Below are 18,641 nucleotides of genomic sequence, written 5' to 3' on the forward strand. Positions count from 1 at the left end.
TAAAATTAGTAATAGAAATAATAATAAGATTAATTTTAAGGTCACTAATTTAATATATCTAGTTAATATATAAATTAGTATTAAGGGTTTGTCTTGGTGCAATTGAAAGGAGGATCTCACAATATTGAGACTAGGAGGATCATCCATATATTTTAAGCTCAAGAACAAGTAGGAAAGGAGTTCTTACTTGTGCCTTTAAAATCCGATTTCCATAATGTAAGGAACATTTTCTTTACTTATCCTTTGTTTTATTTGGTTATGCATGCATAAGATCACCATATTTAATTAATGAGTAATTAGATAAATTATTAAAGAGTTTAATTTAAGGGTTTTTGAATCCTTTCAATTGGTATCAAGAGCTTTGGTTGTTGCATGCATAATCGGCTTAGTTTTTCCGACTAAATTAAAACATGAAATTTGTGATTTATATGAATAAGCCACGAAATTATTTTTCATGTCATATATTCTGGTCCTAAAATTAATTTAGGTCATTTTGATGATTTATGGTATTTTTTAGCTCATTTTAATAATTTTTAATAATTTTATTACATTTAAATGAATAAAATGGTAATTAAAATGCTAAAAAGAGTTAAACTTTGTCTCTGACCTTGAATTTTTTTATATAACCTCACATACATATTTTACTTATTTTAAATAAAATTTCGTATAAATTTGATTTATTTTTCATGATTTATAATTTTTATGAGATAAAAATGACATAAATGGAAGTAAAATGGTTAAAATTAGTTAAACTTCGAAATAGGCCATGAAATTTTAATACATTGTCATATGAACATGTTACTCACTGTGTGTAAAATTTTAGATGAACTTGATTCATTTTGCATGATTTATGAATTTTTAGTATAAAAATGACATAAATAGTGACTATTTTAGCAAAAATAGCTAAAATAAATTACATGGCATGAGAAAATTATTTTAGGTTGAATTATTATCCCACAAATCAGATGTAAAGTTGGAACATTGATTAGATTAATCTTCATATGATTTAGATGTTTTATTAGATAAAACCGATCAATACCAACTATATTTTTCTCGAAATTAATTCGAAAATTTTAACCTAGATTTTTGACATTATTAGTGTCATGGAATTATTCCAGAATGCACTAGTAGAAATAAGGTGATCGGCATCGCCACAATGGCATCGGTCTTACAAAGAACCGATGGCAATTGTAATTTTGAGCGATATTGGCATCGGTTGTTTGTAAAAAACCGATGTCATTAATGTTCTTGAAGAACTGGCATCGGTTATAAGTTGAAACCGATGTCAATCGTTGTTAACCACGATTACATAAACATACACATACAGCCACAACCTTTCCCATTACTTGACCTACCCACTCTCCTTGCAACCGTCCGGAGCCGCTCACCAACGCCAACCACTATGCCACTCACCACCACCACGTTGTTCATCTCTTATTCATTATCTCGTCGAACACCTCGCTCGTTATCGACTACCACACTTCCCTCGCCCTACCCCACCACCTGACCATCCTTTATCACCATTCGAACACTGTCGCTCAAACCCTTCTTCAAAGTTAGCAGGTATTTTTTTTAAAAAATTTCAATTGCTTTAATTAATTTTCAAAATATATGATTATACTGCCTTTGTAAGCAAAATTTCGGGTTTTGCGGGTGTAACGAAGGTGTTCGATGAATTGCCTGCTAGAAATATTTTTTCTGAAATTGACGCTGGTTATTGTGTTCTTAGTAGGTTCAATTTAGTTGCAATTTTATACTTAATTAGTGTTACTTTCTTAATCAGAAATCTAAATTTTCTGGCCAAATCGAATAGGTGATGATTATTGTGTAATGTTTGTATTGTTTCGAATTATACAAACTTGGATTGTTGTGTAGTGTTTATTTTGTGATTTGAAGTTAAATATAGCATGATTTATGTTTCATTATAAGTATTTGGCTTAGACTGAGTGGATTTGATGATTAGGGTTGATGAAATTAGGGATTTTCTCTTCAATAAAAATTAGAGATTTCTGATTTTTTGTTTTTAAAGTTGGTTTATTAACTGGTTTCATCCTTATGATTGCATATTTGTCTTGTGTTTGTGCCTAAATGCATCATTTCCCAGAAGTAATGCCTCTTTATGTTTCGATAATTTTTACCACACATCTCCCTGGAACTAATCCCTCTTATGTTTCCATTTTTAGTCGATCTTTAGAATCCTGAAGCGCAAAGTGCAGTGCTATAAGCATCCCCTAAGAAGCAACGAAATTGAAGGTGTTCATACCTCAAACTTTCTCTCTGAACCATGAACTGTGTATAAATTAGGGTTTGTCAATCGGGGCATTTTAATCACTAACTCTAAATTATTTTCACATGAAGTCAATAGGGTATATGGACCAGCATGAAGTCAACATTCTCACTCAATAATACTCTGATATCATGAAAAGAAAGAGCAAGCCTATTATATTGTCACACCGTATGCTTTGTTTTCTCGTACTCACATAATTTGCGGCAGTGTCTTGAGGTCTTTGCATTATTCCTTTCTGGTGTGTTGACTAATAAAGTAGCTTTTCTTTGTTGTTTAACTACAGACATGCTTCCAGGCTTGCATCAAGGGCAAGAAATGATGTCAAATTCTGAAGCATCATCTGCAATCTTCATGGATGATGATCAGGTTTGTGATAATAGATGTCATATTTACTGTCATTGTACAACTATTTATTAAAATTCACTGGATGTAATTTTTGTTCGCTAGACAGAGATAAATCGTATACTTTTACATTCAACTGGTTTGTACCTTTTTTTTCCACAGGTTGAAGTTAGTGTGAAAATTAAAAAGGCTTATTGCCCCCTAAAAGTAGTTAAAGGAAATCCTTATCTGGAATACCTGAAATACATTTTGTTCCCATGGTTCAAGGAGTTATCTGTTGAACGCAAAGCTGAATTTAGTGGAGCTAAGTAAGCCCTTTTCATGTCAGAAATGTAATATTAGCAATCTCCAAAAATTTTATGTTTCCTTATATTGCTCAATTGTCTGGCCGACCTTTTAGAACGTACAACAATTGCGAAGAATTGGTAGTTGACTATGAATTAGTGTAATGATAACCCAATAACCACTGGTGGACACTCAATAGCCCTGAGGAGAACTCTAGAAATGGTTTTCCCATGTAACTATTTTAACAGCTGTTATGGCCTTCTCTCAGACATTTTCACGAACTACAACAAAAGTGGAAGAAGAGGTTCGTTTAAGAGGAGAATGATGCTACAATTGTGGAAGAAGAGGTTCGTTTAAGAGGAGAATGATGGATTAGAGTGGATAACTGTGTGAGCCTATGAGGTAATATAAGCGAGACTCTCCTGGTAATTCTAAACCTAAGTTGCTGCAACTTAAATAACTTCTATTCTTTTTATTGAAGTAGATTTATGAAGAAAATCTTCATGTGTTATACTGATGTCAATGCTCTACCTAGATCACTGCTATGGTACTTATGGTTCTTGTTGTCTCAAAACTGATTTTATACTGATGATGTTGATGTTCTCTTCGTGCAATTTGGTTAGATTGGTGGGATGTTGATTCAATTTTTACCTTTTATGGCTGCTTTACTGTGTAAACTGTCAAGATACTGTCAAGTCCTGACTCTCTTTTAACTTGAGCATGCAGATACGTTATTGTAATATTGGAAATCCTCAATCTCTTGGCCGGCATCCCGTTACTTTCTTCCGTGAGGTTAGTATTGTTTATCAAGTGGTCATCAATTGTTATTGTCAGTAGAAATTGTTAATGCTAATAATTTAACTGGACGTTGCCAAGTCCTTGCTCTATGTGATCATCCATATCTTCTTAAGAGGATTGAAACACGAGGACTATTAAGGTAACCGTGGTGTAACCTAATTTTCGTCCTTTTTTCTTGTGGCTTTCTAGTAGTGAGTCAGCCCGACCGTCTTATAGTTGACGCCATTTGCTTAGGTAGGATAGAACTCTTGACGTGTTATATGCCTAGGAAACTGTTTAAGTGGGCAGTTTAAGTTTGCTGTTCTCTTCGTGCGAATTGGTTAGAAATCTGAGTGAGTGTGGCCTAGACTTTGGATGTGAGGCCAGCAAAAGCTCATTTGTTTGTGCGTATCCTTTGAGTAGTATTTAATCTATAAATTGTTTCAAGTAGTTTATTTCTCTTTCTAAGTTGTAGTTTAGTTAATCATTATATTGTTCTTGTTTACGGTGTGCAGGTTCAGCAATTACACCCGAAGAGATGAACGAGGTTCGGGAGTTTTGGGCTCTATCTTGTAACAAAAATATACAATGTAGTGAACAGTTGACTTTGATACTTGAATAGTTATGGGTTTTTATGTATATGATTGTGTTGCTGGATACAATAATTTTGTTGAATGGTTGTATTGGAATCGCAGGTTATAAAATTTAGATTGCTCAATTTATATAGATATGCTGCCAAAATTTCTATAGCTTTTATGAAAATAAATACATGTTGTATAATTTATTATTAAGGGCAAAAAAAAAAATTAATTGGCATGATTGACATCGGTTGCTATGATACAACCGATGCCAAAATGTCAAAATTGGCATCGGTTTCGTATGTACAACCGATACAAATATATGTAAATTGGCATCGGTTGGAACCGATGCCAATAGAAGAACAACCGATGCCAATATGCGTAAATTGACATCGGTTGTGCAAACGATGCCAATTGAATAAAAGGTCATTGGCATCGCCTCGATTGGCATCGGTTGAGAACCGATGCCAATCACTGTTTAAAACCGATGCCAATAGCCTTAATTGTACTAGTGATGTTCAAAATTTAAAATTCAAATTTTGAAATTATTGTAATTTAATTTGGATTTATTCATAAAAGGTTATGATATTAAGGTAAAAAATGAGCATAATTGATATATCAAGTTGAATTATTGTCAAAAAATTGAGTAATGACTAATTTTTGAGTCCTAAAAGGTTAGGATAATTAACTTGGACTAAAATTAGATTTTAGTAATATTTTGTGTAATTTTAATAAGTTAAAATTGCGAATATCCATAAAAACCGGTTTATATTTACGATATAAGTTTAAATAGGGCGATTTGACACATAATTGGCATGTTAGACATATATTATATTGCTGCATTTTTCATTAATGATGAATGTCATATTTCTTTTATATAATTTTGAATTATGTAATTTTATCTTAGTATGGCCTTAGTTTAATTGATATTACCCGTAATGTAAGGGAATATTGATTCGGTTGTAATTTAATATTATCTCGTATCACTTTTATTTTATTTCGTTTAGATTTCATTTTACAAATGTATAATAGGAAGTACTATATACATTTTATTATTTAATTATTTGTAATCCCAGAGTTTCCTAAAGACGGTGCCATTCGGAAAGGAGTTTCGATCAAGACGGTGTTTGTCCTTGGGAGGCATGTCACATGAAGATTCAAGGGACCAAAGGAGTTGGTTCCCGAATATGTAATAGAATATAATATTTTCTATTTTAGGAAAGGCCATACTAGGACATTTATTTTCTTTATTTGCTTGTTTTATATGTTTGCATGCATTGCCAAATCGCCATAACTTCACATGCATATTTAATCATTTTATCGACTATTGTCAATTAAAATTATCATGTATTCATCGATTTAGTTCACTTAAAGATGATAGATAATAAATCGACAAGACCTCACATATATTTAAAAATTGAGATTAGCCTTACCAAATAGTAGGACTTATGAATCCCTTTGACATTTGGGGTAGATTCGGTTCCCCGTGGTACTTTCATTTTTCATTGTGTAAGTGGGGTAATAAAACGTTATTACACGCGGAATTTGGTTGGACTCAACGGGATTTAAAGACTAGTCTTATGTTCCGGGGCTAGAGATGGATTCTATGAAATACATCGACCGAGAATTCTATAGTAGAATCAATTAAAGAGTTAATTCACCAAATTTATCCAAGTATGGGTTAAATCGGTTTCCCGTGCCCATGTTTGTATAAAATTGGATCTCGGAATTATTTATATAATTTAGGTGCGAGGTCATTATATAAATGCATATTTTCTTTAAAACCTTGTTAAAATGTTTACAAGTAAAAATGATAAATGTTAATTGTTTACTTCATTTCCCTTTTGTAGTCAATTTCAATTAATTTGCAATAACAACTCTGATTTCAACCGCTTCTACTAGTGGAACCGCTCCACCTCTCACCAATGCTTCTTGGCTCCGATCCTTTATGGATCAATGTAAACTTGAAAAGAATGGTGAAACCGAGGGATGAGATGTCTAAGATGGGGATCCATATGATTCGAAAGGGGGATGCTATCGGGGACTTGACTATCGAACCTGATTTGTATGATGACATAAAGAGGAAACAGGTACTTGATCCCAAGACTCTAGAGTGGAAGACAAGGTTAGAAAGTGGCATAGCTTCAAGGTTTTCTATCCACATAGATGGGAGTGTTCATTTTGATGGGAGATGGTGTGTTCCTAGTGATGCGGACTTAAAGGTTGATCATGACAGAGGCTTATTGCACTCCTTATTCAGTTCATCCGGGTGGTGACAAGCTTTATAAGGACTTAAAGAAAACGTTTTGGCGGTCTAACATGAAGAAGGATGTGGCCTAAGTGTCTAACTTGCCAAAGAGTAAAGGATGAACCACACAGACCACAAGGTAAGATTCAGTCACTTGAGGTACGAGACTGGAAATGGGATTCGATCTCTATGGACTTCATCGTAGGGTTACCAAGGACTCAGCAAGGTAATAATATGATTTGGGTGATCGTCGATCGTTTAACAAAGTCAGCGCACTTCGATCCGATGAAAGATACTTGGACCAAGATACAATTAGCTTTGGGTTATAGGAATCATGAGGTTCGGTTACATGGGGTGCTGCAGCAATGAATTGAGAGGTCCCCGGTTTGACTCCCTATACGGGAGTGCTGCGGTATCCACCTTCCATCAAGGGCAACCTTGATGACTTACCTGGTCCCCGGGTTTAAAAGGTATCCGGGTGTTCCCTTGGGTAACCAAACAAAAAATTACATGGGGTGCTAAAGGACATAGTGTCGGATCGAGATGCAAGGTTCATATCACGGTTTTGGAAAGAGTTGCAGGATTTGATGGGAACTACCTTGAAGATGAGTACAACTTTTCATCCTGTGACAGATGGTCAGACTAAGAGGACTATCAAGACTTTGGAAGATATGTTTAGGGCTTGTGCCATGGAGAATTATGGAAGTCGGGAAGAGAGGCTGGACTTAATTGAGTTTTCATACAACAACAGCTATCACACCAGTATTGGGATGGCACCTTTTAAGGCTTTATATGGCAGGAAGTGCAGGAGTCCAGTATGTTGGGACGATAGTGCTGAAACTGTGGTTTTAGGGCCACTGATGGTGCAGAATATGATTGAGCAAATTCGCATGATTCGCCAAAAGATGAAAGTAGCTCAAGATCGCCAAAAGAGTTGTGCCGATTTGCACCAGAGGGACATTGAGTTCATAGTAGGTGACAAGGTCCTTTTGAAAGTGTCACCTATGCGAGTGGTGATGAGGTTTGGCAAGAAAGGGAAGTTGAGTCAGAAGTTTATCGGTCCTTATGAAATCCTAGACCACATAGATGAAGTAGCCTACCGGCTAGCTTTACCACCATCGCTGTAGGGAAATATCCGTAAAATTCCCTTAAATTTTAAGGATTATAACGCAAATTTAACATGCGATTATTGTCATAAAACAAAATACAATAGAAACGATAAAGAACAAAGAATCAACCTCGGGTCCTTGCAAATTCGGCCTAAGAACAGAAATCAAAGTAGATTTCCTCCTAATCGTTGCACCCAAGACCGTCTCAGACTATGCCCCTTGTGCTAGAAAGTACTCTCTAATTGCCTTGCAATATTGAGAGAGTTTATGTGAGGTTTTCGATGTGAGATCTAGGTTTCAGAGAGAATTGCACCGAAACCCTAGTTTTTGTGCAAATGATTATCCTTTTTTCAAAAGGAGAGAGGCTCTCTCCTTTTGTCTTGTTTGCCCAAACCGTGGGTTAGGGAGGAAGTGGGCTTTCCACTTTCTCCTTATTTTAACTCGAGGTTTGACTCGATTTTCGCTAAATGTATATGACGGGATTTTATCATAAATCGTCATCGGTTATCGGTTATTAAAATATCAACTAATAACATGACTCAGTCGATATATTAATACTTGTCCGACAAAGACGATATTGTATAATAAATTAATTCAATATACATTAATTAAATATAAATCGTTTATATTCAATTTACGAATTAACCGCTTAATTCGCCTTAGCCCGTATTATTTAATCCGTATTAAAAAATTATCTCAACATCGCGTTTGACTAATTACTAGTCAATAACTCCGACTAACTGCTTAGTCATTTTAGGCATCAACATGACTGTATTTTCATACCGTCACATCTCTCAAACGTATCCTATAGGTGTGACTTTTAGGGACCAGTTGATCACCGCCATCTGTATGACAATAACGTCAAACTTATCTAGCAAGCCAACCGTTATTGATAAACGTGGACCAACTGATAATAATACAAAAGTATGCCCTTTGATCCTTTTAGAGATTTAAATGTTATTACACTAACTGTAGAGGACACCAACCCCAACAAGCTCCCACTTGTCCGTACAAGTGTATGTGTAATAACGTTATCCGCACTAACTGGAGGACACAGCTCCAACAAACTCCCACTTGTCCGTACAAGTGTATGTGCGATAACCGATTCTCATATTCATTTAAAATTTCTCCCACTCAATGTAAAACAATTTGCAGATCCGGATCCGCAAAGGTCGTATTTTACAATCGATTTGTATCTAGAGTGGTTTCCCCGACTAGAGAGTAACTTAACTGATAAAACGAATCCGTATTCGAGCATGGCCATGCATTTCGATTCTGACTCCTCGAGTGGCCCCGAGAAATATCAAAGCACGATAAAGGCTGAATATTTCCTTCAACATGACTCCTTCCGATCTAAGCACAGCATGAAATGACCCAGAAAAAATCTACTTGGCCCCCTGTTACGGATGACCGTGAGAAAGAAACCAAAGTCACCCAAAATCTGCCTTAGTCTCAAGAGACAGTCGATAGTCAAAAGAATCGACTCTTAGGATCACCATGGAGGTCCTATCCACGACCTGGCACCGAATGTTATAAAACATTTAGGACTCCACGTCGATGTCACAATTGTGTCCTACGAGATATCCGTATAACTCGCCTCTGTGATTGGTCAGTCAACCGGTTGACTTATGGCTTGTTGAACCCACCATCAACCAACGTCACAAAATAATTGCCAGAGTTATCAGCTCATGTGGGCAATTAAGGACTAAAAATATAATGTTTGTTCAGTTCACTTTGTGGTGTTCAAAATTGTCGTACAATTCCACATGAAAAACAAAATATATAAATATCAAAACGATGATGTCGTATAGAGTACACAAGAAAATGAATCTAATCCATAAAAAGAGTACTACAACTCAGGAACACGTTTAATTCCCATGGAATTAACATGCCCTTCATGCTTATCTTGTCGTAATGGTTTAGTGAGAGGATCTGCTATATTATCATGTGCAGCAATCTTTTCTATCACTACTTCCTTTTGCTCCACGTAATCTCGGATTAGATGAGCTTTGCGTTGTACATGTCTAGACGCGACATGGTACTCGGACTCAGTCGTAGAATCTGCTGTAACACTTTGTTTGGAACTCTTCCAGCTGACTGTAGCGCCATTAAGAGTAAAAACGAATCCAGACTGAGATTTTGAGTCATCTCGATCCATAAGTCAATGCCCAATCTTTAGTCCTCCATAGGTACTTAAGAGTGTGCTTGACAGCCATCCAATGTGATACACCTGGATGCTGTTGGAATCGACTTGTCATACTCAATGCATATGCCACGTCTGGACGTGTGCATATCATGGCATACATGATTGATCCTATAGCCGAGGCAAAAGGAATCCGTGTCATGCGCTCTTTTTCTTCCGGTGTCTCTGGTGCCTGAGACTTGCTCAAATGCACCCCTGGAGCCATAGGAAGAAACCCCTTTTTGGAGTTAGTCATGCTGAATCTCTCTAGGATTTTGTCTATGTAAGACTCCTGACTGAGAAATAACATCCGTCGTGATCTATTTCGATAGATACGGATGCCCAAAAATTCTTTTTGTGCCTCACCCAGATCTTTCATCTGGAAATGGTTTTTCAAACATACTTTTACCGAAGTTAAGAGAGGTATGTCATTCCCAATCTGGAGTATGTCATCAACATACAATATTAGGAAGACAATCTTTCTCCCACTCGACTTGATATATAGACATGGTTCCTCGACTGATCGAGTAAATCCATTGTCTTTTATCACTTGGTCGAAACGATGATTCCAACTCCTAGAAGCTTGCTTAAGTCCATACATGGAGTCCATCTCGGATTTCATGGCCTCAAGCCATAGCTTTGAGTCGGAACTAGTCATGGCACCTTTATAGGTTGCGGGTTCACTACTCGTTAAGAGTAGAATGTCATCTATGTCATGTTCCTCGACCATACCAATGTATCTGTCCGGAGGAATAGAGACTCTTCCCGACCTCCTAGGTTCCTCAGGAATATTCACCGCAGCCGGGATTGAAGGAATTGGTTCCTCCAATGGTTGCTCGGTATTTGGTTCTGGAACCTCCGACAGCTCGAAGGTTCTATCACTCTTTGCATTCTCGAGAAATTCCTTCTCTAAGAATGTCGCACTAGCCGCAACAAATACACGTTGTTCGGTTGGCGAATAGAAGTAATGACCAAGTGTTCCTTTAGGATAACCTATAAAGTATGTCTTGACCGATCGCGGGCCGAGCTTATCCTCGTGTCTCCACTTGACATAAGCATCGCAGCCCCAATTCCGTATAAAGGACAAGTGAGGGACCGTTCCCTTCCATAATTCATATGGAGTCTTGTCAACAGCTTTAGACGGACTTCGGTTAAGTATTAGAGCAGCTGACAGAAGAGCATAACCCCACAATGAGTCAGGCAACACGGTGTGACTCATCATGGATCGAACCATATCAAGTAGTGTTCGATTTCTCCGTTCGGACACACCATTCAACCGAGGTGTTCAGGTGGAGTTAAGCGTAGGGCAATCCCACGTCTTTGAGGTGTTGATCAAACTCGTGAGAAAGATACTCGCCACCACGGTCCGAGCGCGATGTTTTAATCTTTCTACCCAAAGAGGTTCGTACCCGATTCTCGGTATTCCTTGAATTTCTCAAAGGATTCACTTTTGTGCTTCATTAAGTAGACATAGCCATATCTACTTAAATCATCCGTGAAAGTGATGAAATACCTATAGCCTTCTCGTGCGGTGATTGACATAGGTCCACACACATCCGTATGTATGAGTCCTAATAGGTCAGCAGCGCGCATTCCAACACCTTTGAAGGAAATTCGAGTCATCTTACCGATGAGACATGATTCACACGTGCCAAATGATTGAAAATCAAAGGCCGAGATAGCTGCATTCTTTATGAGCTGTTTTACGCGTTTCTCATTAATGTGTCCCATACGGCAGTGCCATAGGTATGTTTGATCTTTGTCACCGACCTTTAACTTCTTATTCATTACATGCAATATTTCGGTGGTCTGATCTAAAACATAAATTACGTTCATGGAGACTGCCTGCCATAAATCATATCGTGTAATGAGAAAATGCAAGTATTATTCTCTATTACAAATGAAAAACAAAGTTTGTCAAGTGCAGAAACTGAAATAATGTTTTAGAAAGACTGGGTACATAATAGGAGTTATATACAAATAACTTAAATCCGCTAGGAAGCTGGATCACGTATGTTCCCCTCGAGACGGTAGCCAATCGTGCTCCATTCCCGATACGCAGGTCCACCTCACCCTTTACGAGGGGTTCGATGTTCCGGAGCCCCTGCACATGATTACACAGATGAGGACCACAACCAGTATCTAGTACCCAAGTTCCGTAACTTGCGTGGTTAATCTCAATCATATGAATAAAAGTAGAAAAGGATGAAGACATACCAACTGGTTTAACGCGACCTGCTTTTATGTCCTCATGGTAAACAGGACATGTACGCCTCCAATGCCCAGTCTTGTGGCAATGATGGCATTCCATGTTATCGGTTTTGCTCTTTGTCGTGCCTGATGAGTTGCTCGACTCACCAGGCCCACTCTTACCTGATCCCGACTTCTTAAACTTCGGTTTACCTACCGCTAGGTTTGGCTGAACTTTGCCCTTACCCTTGCCCTTGTTTGACACAACGAGAACATCCTGTTTCAAGCTCCCACTAAACTTCATATCCTTCTCTGGATGCGTACGAGAAGGGAGTGTAGTTCATGAGGACTTTTCTTCAAATCATTCATATAGTAATTCGCTCTAAAGAGCGCAAAACCATCGTGGAGTGAATGAAGCATGCGGTCAATCATGATGTTCTCGCTGATTTTACAATCAAGCGCCTCTAGTTTCTCGACATTCTCAATCATGCTGAGAATGTGTGGGCTAACCGGTTGGCCCTTCTGGAGTCTCGCATCAAAGAAGCGAGTGGTATGCTCATAGGTCACGATTCTCGGTGCTTTCGAGAATTCCTTAGTGAGCGTGGTGAAAATCTTGTTTGCACCTTGGGCTATGAAGCGTTTCTGCAAATTGGGTTCCATTGCAAAAATGAGTACGTTCTTTATCGCACCTGCTTCCATGGCGAATTCGCTATACTTGGCGAGGTCGTTAATTCTAGCCGTGGGACCTAGGTGTGGCGGCATGGGCTCAATCAGATATTTGAGCTTTCCGTCAGCAGTGGCAGCATTCCGTAATGCCGCCTCCCAGTCCGCGAAGTTTGATCCATCATTCTTCAGTCTAGTAGACTGATTCATCTGATTCATAAAGATCCGAAGCCAGGACTCACGGTCCAATGTGGCACTTGGCATTGGGTCATCGAGGATGCCAGCCATTATGTTATTAGCAGTTTAAAAAACGTGATCTACGCTGAAAAAGAAAGAAAAACAAAAACGAAATAAGCAACTCATCGAGGTGATTTAAGTCTATTTAAAATTCATTTTAATCGTGTAGACTCATTGCACTTGCATAATTGATCTCCCTCAAGAATAATACAAGTGATCCCAAGACTCAATTTCCGTAAATTGATAAGCCAACTGTTTAGCTAGTTCTTCCGTAAGAACTCTTGGTCGATAGATTTCCGTAAATCCTATCTATAGTCCACCATAATCACAGGATCGTACGAGTGACCATAGTGTTGAGATAAAATAAGTCAATCAGTTCCAACTTACCCGACGTAGAAGGGGTCATATTATGCCTACCGACGAAGAAGGGATTCATTGGAGTTTGACCTATAAAGACTATTCTCAATTTTTGGTTATACGAGGAAGATCCCATCAACTTAGTTTTAATTCATTTTAAGTGAACGAATAACTAGCATTACGTGAATGAATTATCTTAGGTGATGGCTTAAACTTGATCGTGTGACATAAGAATGTCATAGAAAACTAACGCGTGACGTCTATATGAGTCAGTTTTCATGCAATTATTAGGTGGTTTGGTTTTTAGGCGGAATATGATGCAATCTATCGTTACGATAAAATAAATAAAGGAATGCAAAAACGTAAATAAAAATTCCTAGTGTGGCCTATCCTAGTAAAAAGAACATAATACAACTTTGGAATCCACCGTTGGACCCGAGAAGCTTGTCTTGATGTTCCATCTTTGTCCATGCAGCGGGAGTGAGCATCCGATCTCCATCTTTGGTCTTCTCAAAAATTACAATTAAAATTTACAAAATATAAACCTATTTACATTCTAAATAAAAACGTAATTACAAGGAAAAAACCAAAACGGAGATGCGAGATCTCAAAATACAACCAAGACCGTGTTCCATCATTACGGTAACACGTTCTACTAAGGCCACACTAAGTTACAACCGATTGTAAAATAAATACGTAATTAAAAGCATTCAAGGCACTCAACAATAACGATAAATAAAATGCATCAACTAAAACAAATATATTCGTGACATAATTCCGTAATTATGTTAAATTTATCCAAACCACCTTTTAACGATTAAAATTATGTGATAAAACCGCTTCCATCTGATTAATTTTAATCTATTACAATCCGTTACTTTAAATACGCTTTAAAATAACTGTATGGTACGTGAGTGAACTGTTTCACTATCAAGCGAGTGTACAACATTCGTATGATGTACATTTTATGGCCAAAAGAGAACTTTGAAACAAAAAGAGTAAAAATCAAAGCTGCCAAAACAAAATCCCTCGATCCAGGGACAAAAGTTCTCGATCGAGGAACAAAAGGGCTCGATCGAATGATGCTGCCATTCGATCGAGAGGTTTGCCAAACAGGAAGTACTCGATCGACAGAACTCGTGGTCGATCGAGGACTTGAATTAGCAATACTGCTCGATCGAGTACGAGGACTTCTCGATCGAGCAGTGGGGGGTTTTAAAACAGGTCGATCGAGTTAAACAAGTACTCGATCGAGTAAAAACATGACAGAAAAGTTCTCGATCGATAAGAAATCCACTCGATCGAGACAAAATAGTTCTGAAAACTTAAAACCCTCGTGAAAACAGATTTGTCGAAACAAAACCATTTAAAAAATGATCTAATTCGTTTAAAATTAAATCAACAAATTGCAAAACATTAACATATTGCTATAATGATCGAATAAAATAACAATATGCAAAAACAAAACATCCGTGTATCACATGGCACGGTTTTCAAGACAAAAACAACAAACAAGTGCAACCGTGTAAACTGGACACGGTTCCCAAGACAAAAAATGCAAAGTAGCCGTGTGCAAAACAAAAAAAAATTATGCCGAGAGGCTGCCGCACGATTTTCATGACAAAACAAAATCGTTTCAAATCGATTTATGAAAAATCACAATGTAAATTTACGTGGCCTCGCTCTGATACCACTTGTAGGGAAATATCCGTAAAATTCCCTTAAATTTTAAGGATTATAACGCAAATTTAACATGCGATTATTTTCATAATACAAAATACAATAGAAACGATAAAGAACAAAGAATCAACCTCGGGTCCTTGCAAATTCGGCCTAAGAACAGAAATCAAAGTAGATTTCCTCCTAATCGTTGCACCCAAGACCGTCTGAGACTATGCCCCTTGTGCTAGAAAGTACTCTCTAATTGCCTTGCAATATTGAGAGAGTTTATGTGAGGTTTTCGATGTGAGATCTAGGTTTCATAGAGAATTGCCCCGAAACCCTAGTTTTTGTGCAAATGATTATCCTTTTTTCAAAAGGAGAGAGGCTCTCTCCTTTTGTCTTGTTCGCCCAAACCGTGGGTTAGGGAGGAAGTGGGCTTTCCACTTTCTCCTTATTTTAACTCGTGGTTTGACTCGATTTTCGCTAAATGTATATGACGGGATTTTATCATAAATCGTCATCGGTTATCGGTTATTAAAATATCAACTAATAACATGACTCAGTCGATATATTAATACTTGTCCGACAAAGACGATATTGTATAATAAATTAATTCAATATACATTAATTAAATATAAATCGTTTATATTCAATTTACGAATTAACCGCTTAATTCGCCTTAGCCCGTATTATTTAATCCGTATTAAATAATTATCTCAACATCGCGTTTGACTAATTACTAGTCAATAACTCCGACTAACTGCTTAGTCATTTTAGGCATCAACATGACTGTATTTTCATACCGTCACATCTCTCAAACGTATCCTATAGGTGTGACTTTTAGGGACCAGTTGATCACCGCCATCTGTATGACAATAACGTCAAACTTATCTAGCAAGCCAACCGTTATTGATAAACGTGGACCAACTGATAATAATACCAAAGTATGCCCTTTGATCCTTTTAGAGATTTAAATGTTATTACACTAACTGTAGAGGACACCAGCCCCAACAATCGCTTGATCGGGTCCACAACGTGTTTCATATTTCGCAACTCCAGAAGTATGTGAGCGATCTATCACATGTGCTTGAGGTTGAGAACATAGAGTTGGATGAGTCTATAACTTATGTAGAGGTTCCCAAGGAGATCTTAGACCGGAAAATACACAAGGCAAGGAACAGTGAGACTGTCTTAATAAAGGTACTTTGGACTAATCACAATGTGGAAGAGGCCACTTGGGAACCAGAGGAGGCGATGAGAGAGCGTTTTCCTCACCTTTTCGATCAGGTATGTTTGGTTACGGGGACGTAACCGTTGTCTTTTAAAGGGGGTAGGAGATGGTCTCATGCATGTTTTGGGGTTAGTTGAGGTCAACATAGTTATGTTTTTGTCACCTTTTGAGTTTGGGATGAGTGTTTTGTCAGGTATAGTGGAAATTGTTAATACCTTGAGTAGTTGTGGTTGTTGTCTTTGAGCAGTTAGTGTTGTGTTGGATGTTTTGTTTTGTTTTGAGTATGGTATGAACTTCGGGGACGAAGTTCTTTTTAAGGAGGGAAGACTGTAATACCACGGTTTTCAGAGTCCTGTTACTCGGCCGAATAGAGCTAACTCGACTGAGTAAAGTGTTGTGTGTTTTCTAGTTAAGCTACTGTCCAGGAACACTCGGCCGAGTAAGGGGTACTCGTTCGAGTACTCTCAGTACTCGACCGAGTATCCGGTCTGACCGAGTATCACGTTTAACAATTTTACTTTTCACTTTTACCAAAACCTAAATCACTTCTACGTTCTCTAATCATCTCTAATCACTCCCAAAACCTTTGATCGTTCGTGAGTATTTGTTCATCTCTCTCTCGCGTCAGTTGCGTCGGTAAGTCACTAGTCTTTTATCTTTTGTTTGTTTTGTCTTTTAGGGTTTTACCCTAGTCTTGGAATTTGGGGAAAAAGGGGTGATTGCAGGTTGTGATTAGATTATTGTGATTGTTGTTAGGTGAAGGATTTGTAGAAGAACGTTTCTAGCTTCCGTTTGTAGACTCGTATTTGTAGCTGTGCTAAGACCGGGTTTCCCTACTCAGTTGATTGTATAATTAATTTAAGATGTGATGATTGTGATTGTGTTGGCATGATTAGTATTGTTACTGGAATTATCTTTCTTGATTGTTGGAGTTGTGGTCGATTGGCTATGTTGGTGAGGTGCGTCCTTGGCTGAGTGGAGTCACTTGCGAGAGTGGCTTTACGCCCTTGATTCGCCCCTTGTGGATCCCGCCACAAGGTGGATGTGCACATTAAGGAACATGGGTTATTTTCTCGTTACGATGAGCGAGGCTTAGGTGGGCAAGGTTGCGGTCCCCAACTGGCGGTGGTGATTATCTATTGCGGTAGTAATCTTGCAGGACTACACACTTAAGTGTGTAGTCAGATATGAGGCATGATTGGAAATGGAGGGCGATTATAGAGCTCTTGTCATGGTTATTCTTGTATTTTGCTTATCTTAATTATGCAATGAACTGACCTCGTTGTTGTTTTGTAAAACTGTGGTGATCCATTCGGGGATGGTGAGCAGATTCTGACAGGTGAGGTTGTCTTTAGCTACGGGTACGAGATGGGATGTCATCACTTCGAGTCTGGCTTCCTATGATACGAGTTTAGCTGTTTTGGATTTCTTTTGTATGGACATTTTATACACTTTCATTTTGGTAATTCTTTGAGACGGTGTAATCGTTAAACTTTATACTTTAATAAATGTTTCTGAATGGTTGCTTTTGATATACTAACCTCGGGCAACAGAGACGGTAACAGTTTCTCATGCTAAGGTGGTCCTTGGTAAGACACTTTGGTATGTGGGGGTGTTACATGTAAGGTCAACATGCTCATCCAATACAAGTCAACTAATATAAACCGCGAAATAAGAGTACACGCTCAATATTTGGTCGAATATCAACAAAACAAGGGTCAAGGCAGGCCACTCCATCGAGTGTTGGAGGCTACTCGGCCGAGTAGGCGACTACTCAGTTCCAAACTTTCCTATTTCATCACACAAATGCTAATAGACTCCGATGGTGACTAATACCCCATCAAATAATCAAATTGAAACAAACTAACGGCCATATGGCCATTATTACAACCCAACTAAACAAAACATGATACAATATGACATTTCAGTATTCATTTCATAAGCATTGCATTCCCCTTACACCCGATGACGGTATCACGATACCGTCACCAACAACCGCAATAGTCACGTCAGTATCTGATGCGTGCATTTTATATATGGTTTTTACCCTATATTTACACGCATTTCTATATATTTTATGTGGCGACTAGCTACAAATGCCCCCGAATAGTCTACTTTGGTCTGTCTTGTATTAATTTCAGGAATGAATCGGAGAGGAGCATAATCGAGCCTAAACCTGTCCCGTGTGCATGCATTTTGAAGATAGAAGAATCGGAGCCCGGAAATTGTCACCTAGGGATGCGTGAGGTGGTTTCGGAAGATGTTTTGAGTTCATCCACGCTGATACAGTGCTACTATGTGTAATACTACGGTTTTATGAGTCTTTGGGTACTCTATCGAGTGGGCCTTACTCTGTCGAGTAAGGGTGTTTTGGTTTTAGAAACAGTGTTCTGCCTGTAGGGTACTCGATCGAGTAAGTGGCACTCGATCGAGTACGTTAGTTACTCGATCGAGTACGTCGGTTAACGGGTATTATTTTGACGGGTTTTGTTA

General features: G+C 38.0%; 1 long non-coding RNA gene across 1 annotated transcript; it reads left to right on the forward strand.

Annotated features, from left to right (window-relative positions):
- The first annotated feature begins 2,353 nt into the window (after positions 1–2,353).
- Positions 2,354–4,123, forward strand: LOC141652244 (uncharacterized). Its single transcript, XR_012547070.1, has 5 exons — positions 2,354–2,455; positions 2,571–2,653; positions 3,183–3,316; positions 3,641–3,710; positions 3,791–4,123. It is a non-coding gene; the product is annotated as an uncharacterized LOC141652244 (long non-coding RNA).
- The last annotated feature ends 14,518 nt before the right edge of the window (positions 4,124–18,641 follow it).

The sequence above is a fragment of the Silene latifolia genome, chromosome 4 (genome assembly GCF_048544455.1).
Source record: "Silene latifolia isolate original U9 population chromosome 4, ASM4854445v1, whole genome shotgun sequence".
NCBI classification, from domain to species: Eukaryota; Viridiplantae; Streptophyta; class Magnoliopsida; order Caryophyllales; family Caryophyllaceae; genus Silene; species Silene latifolia.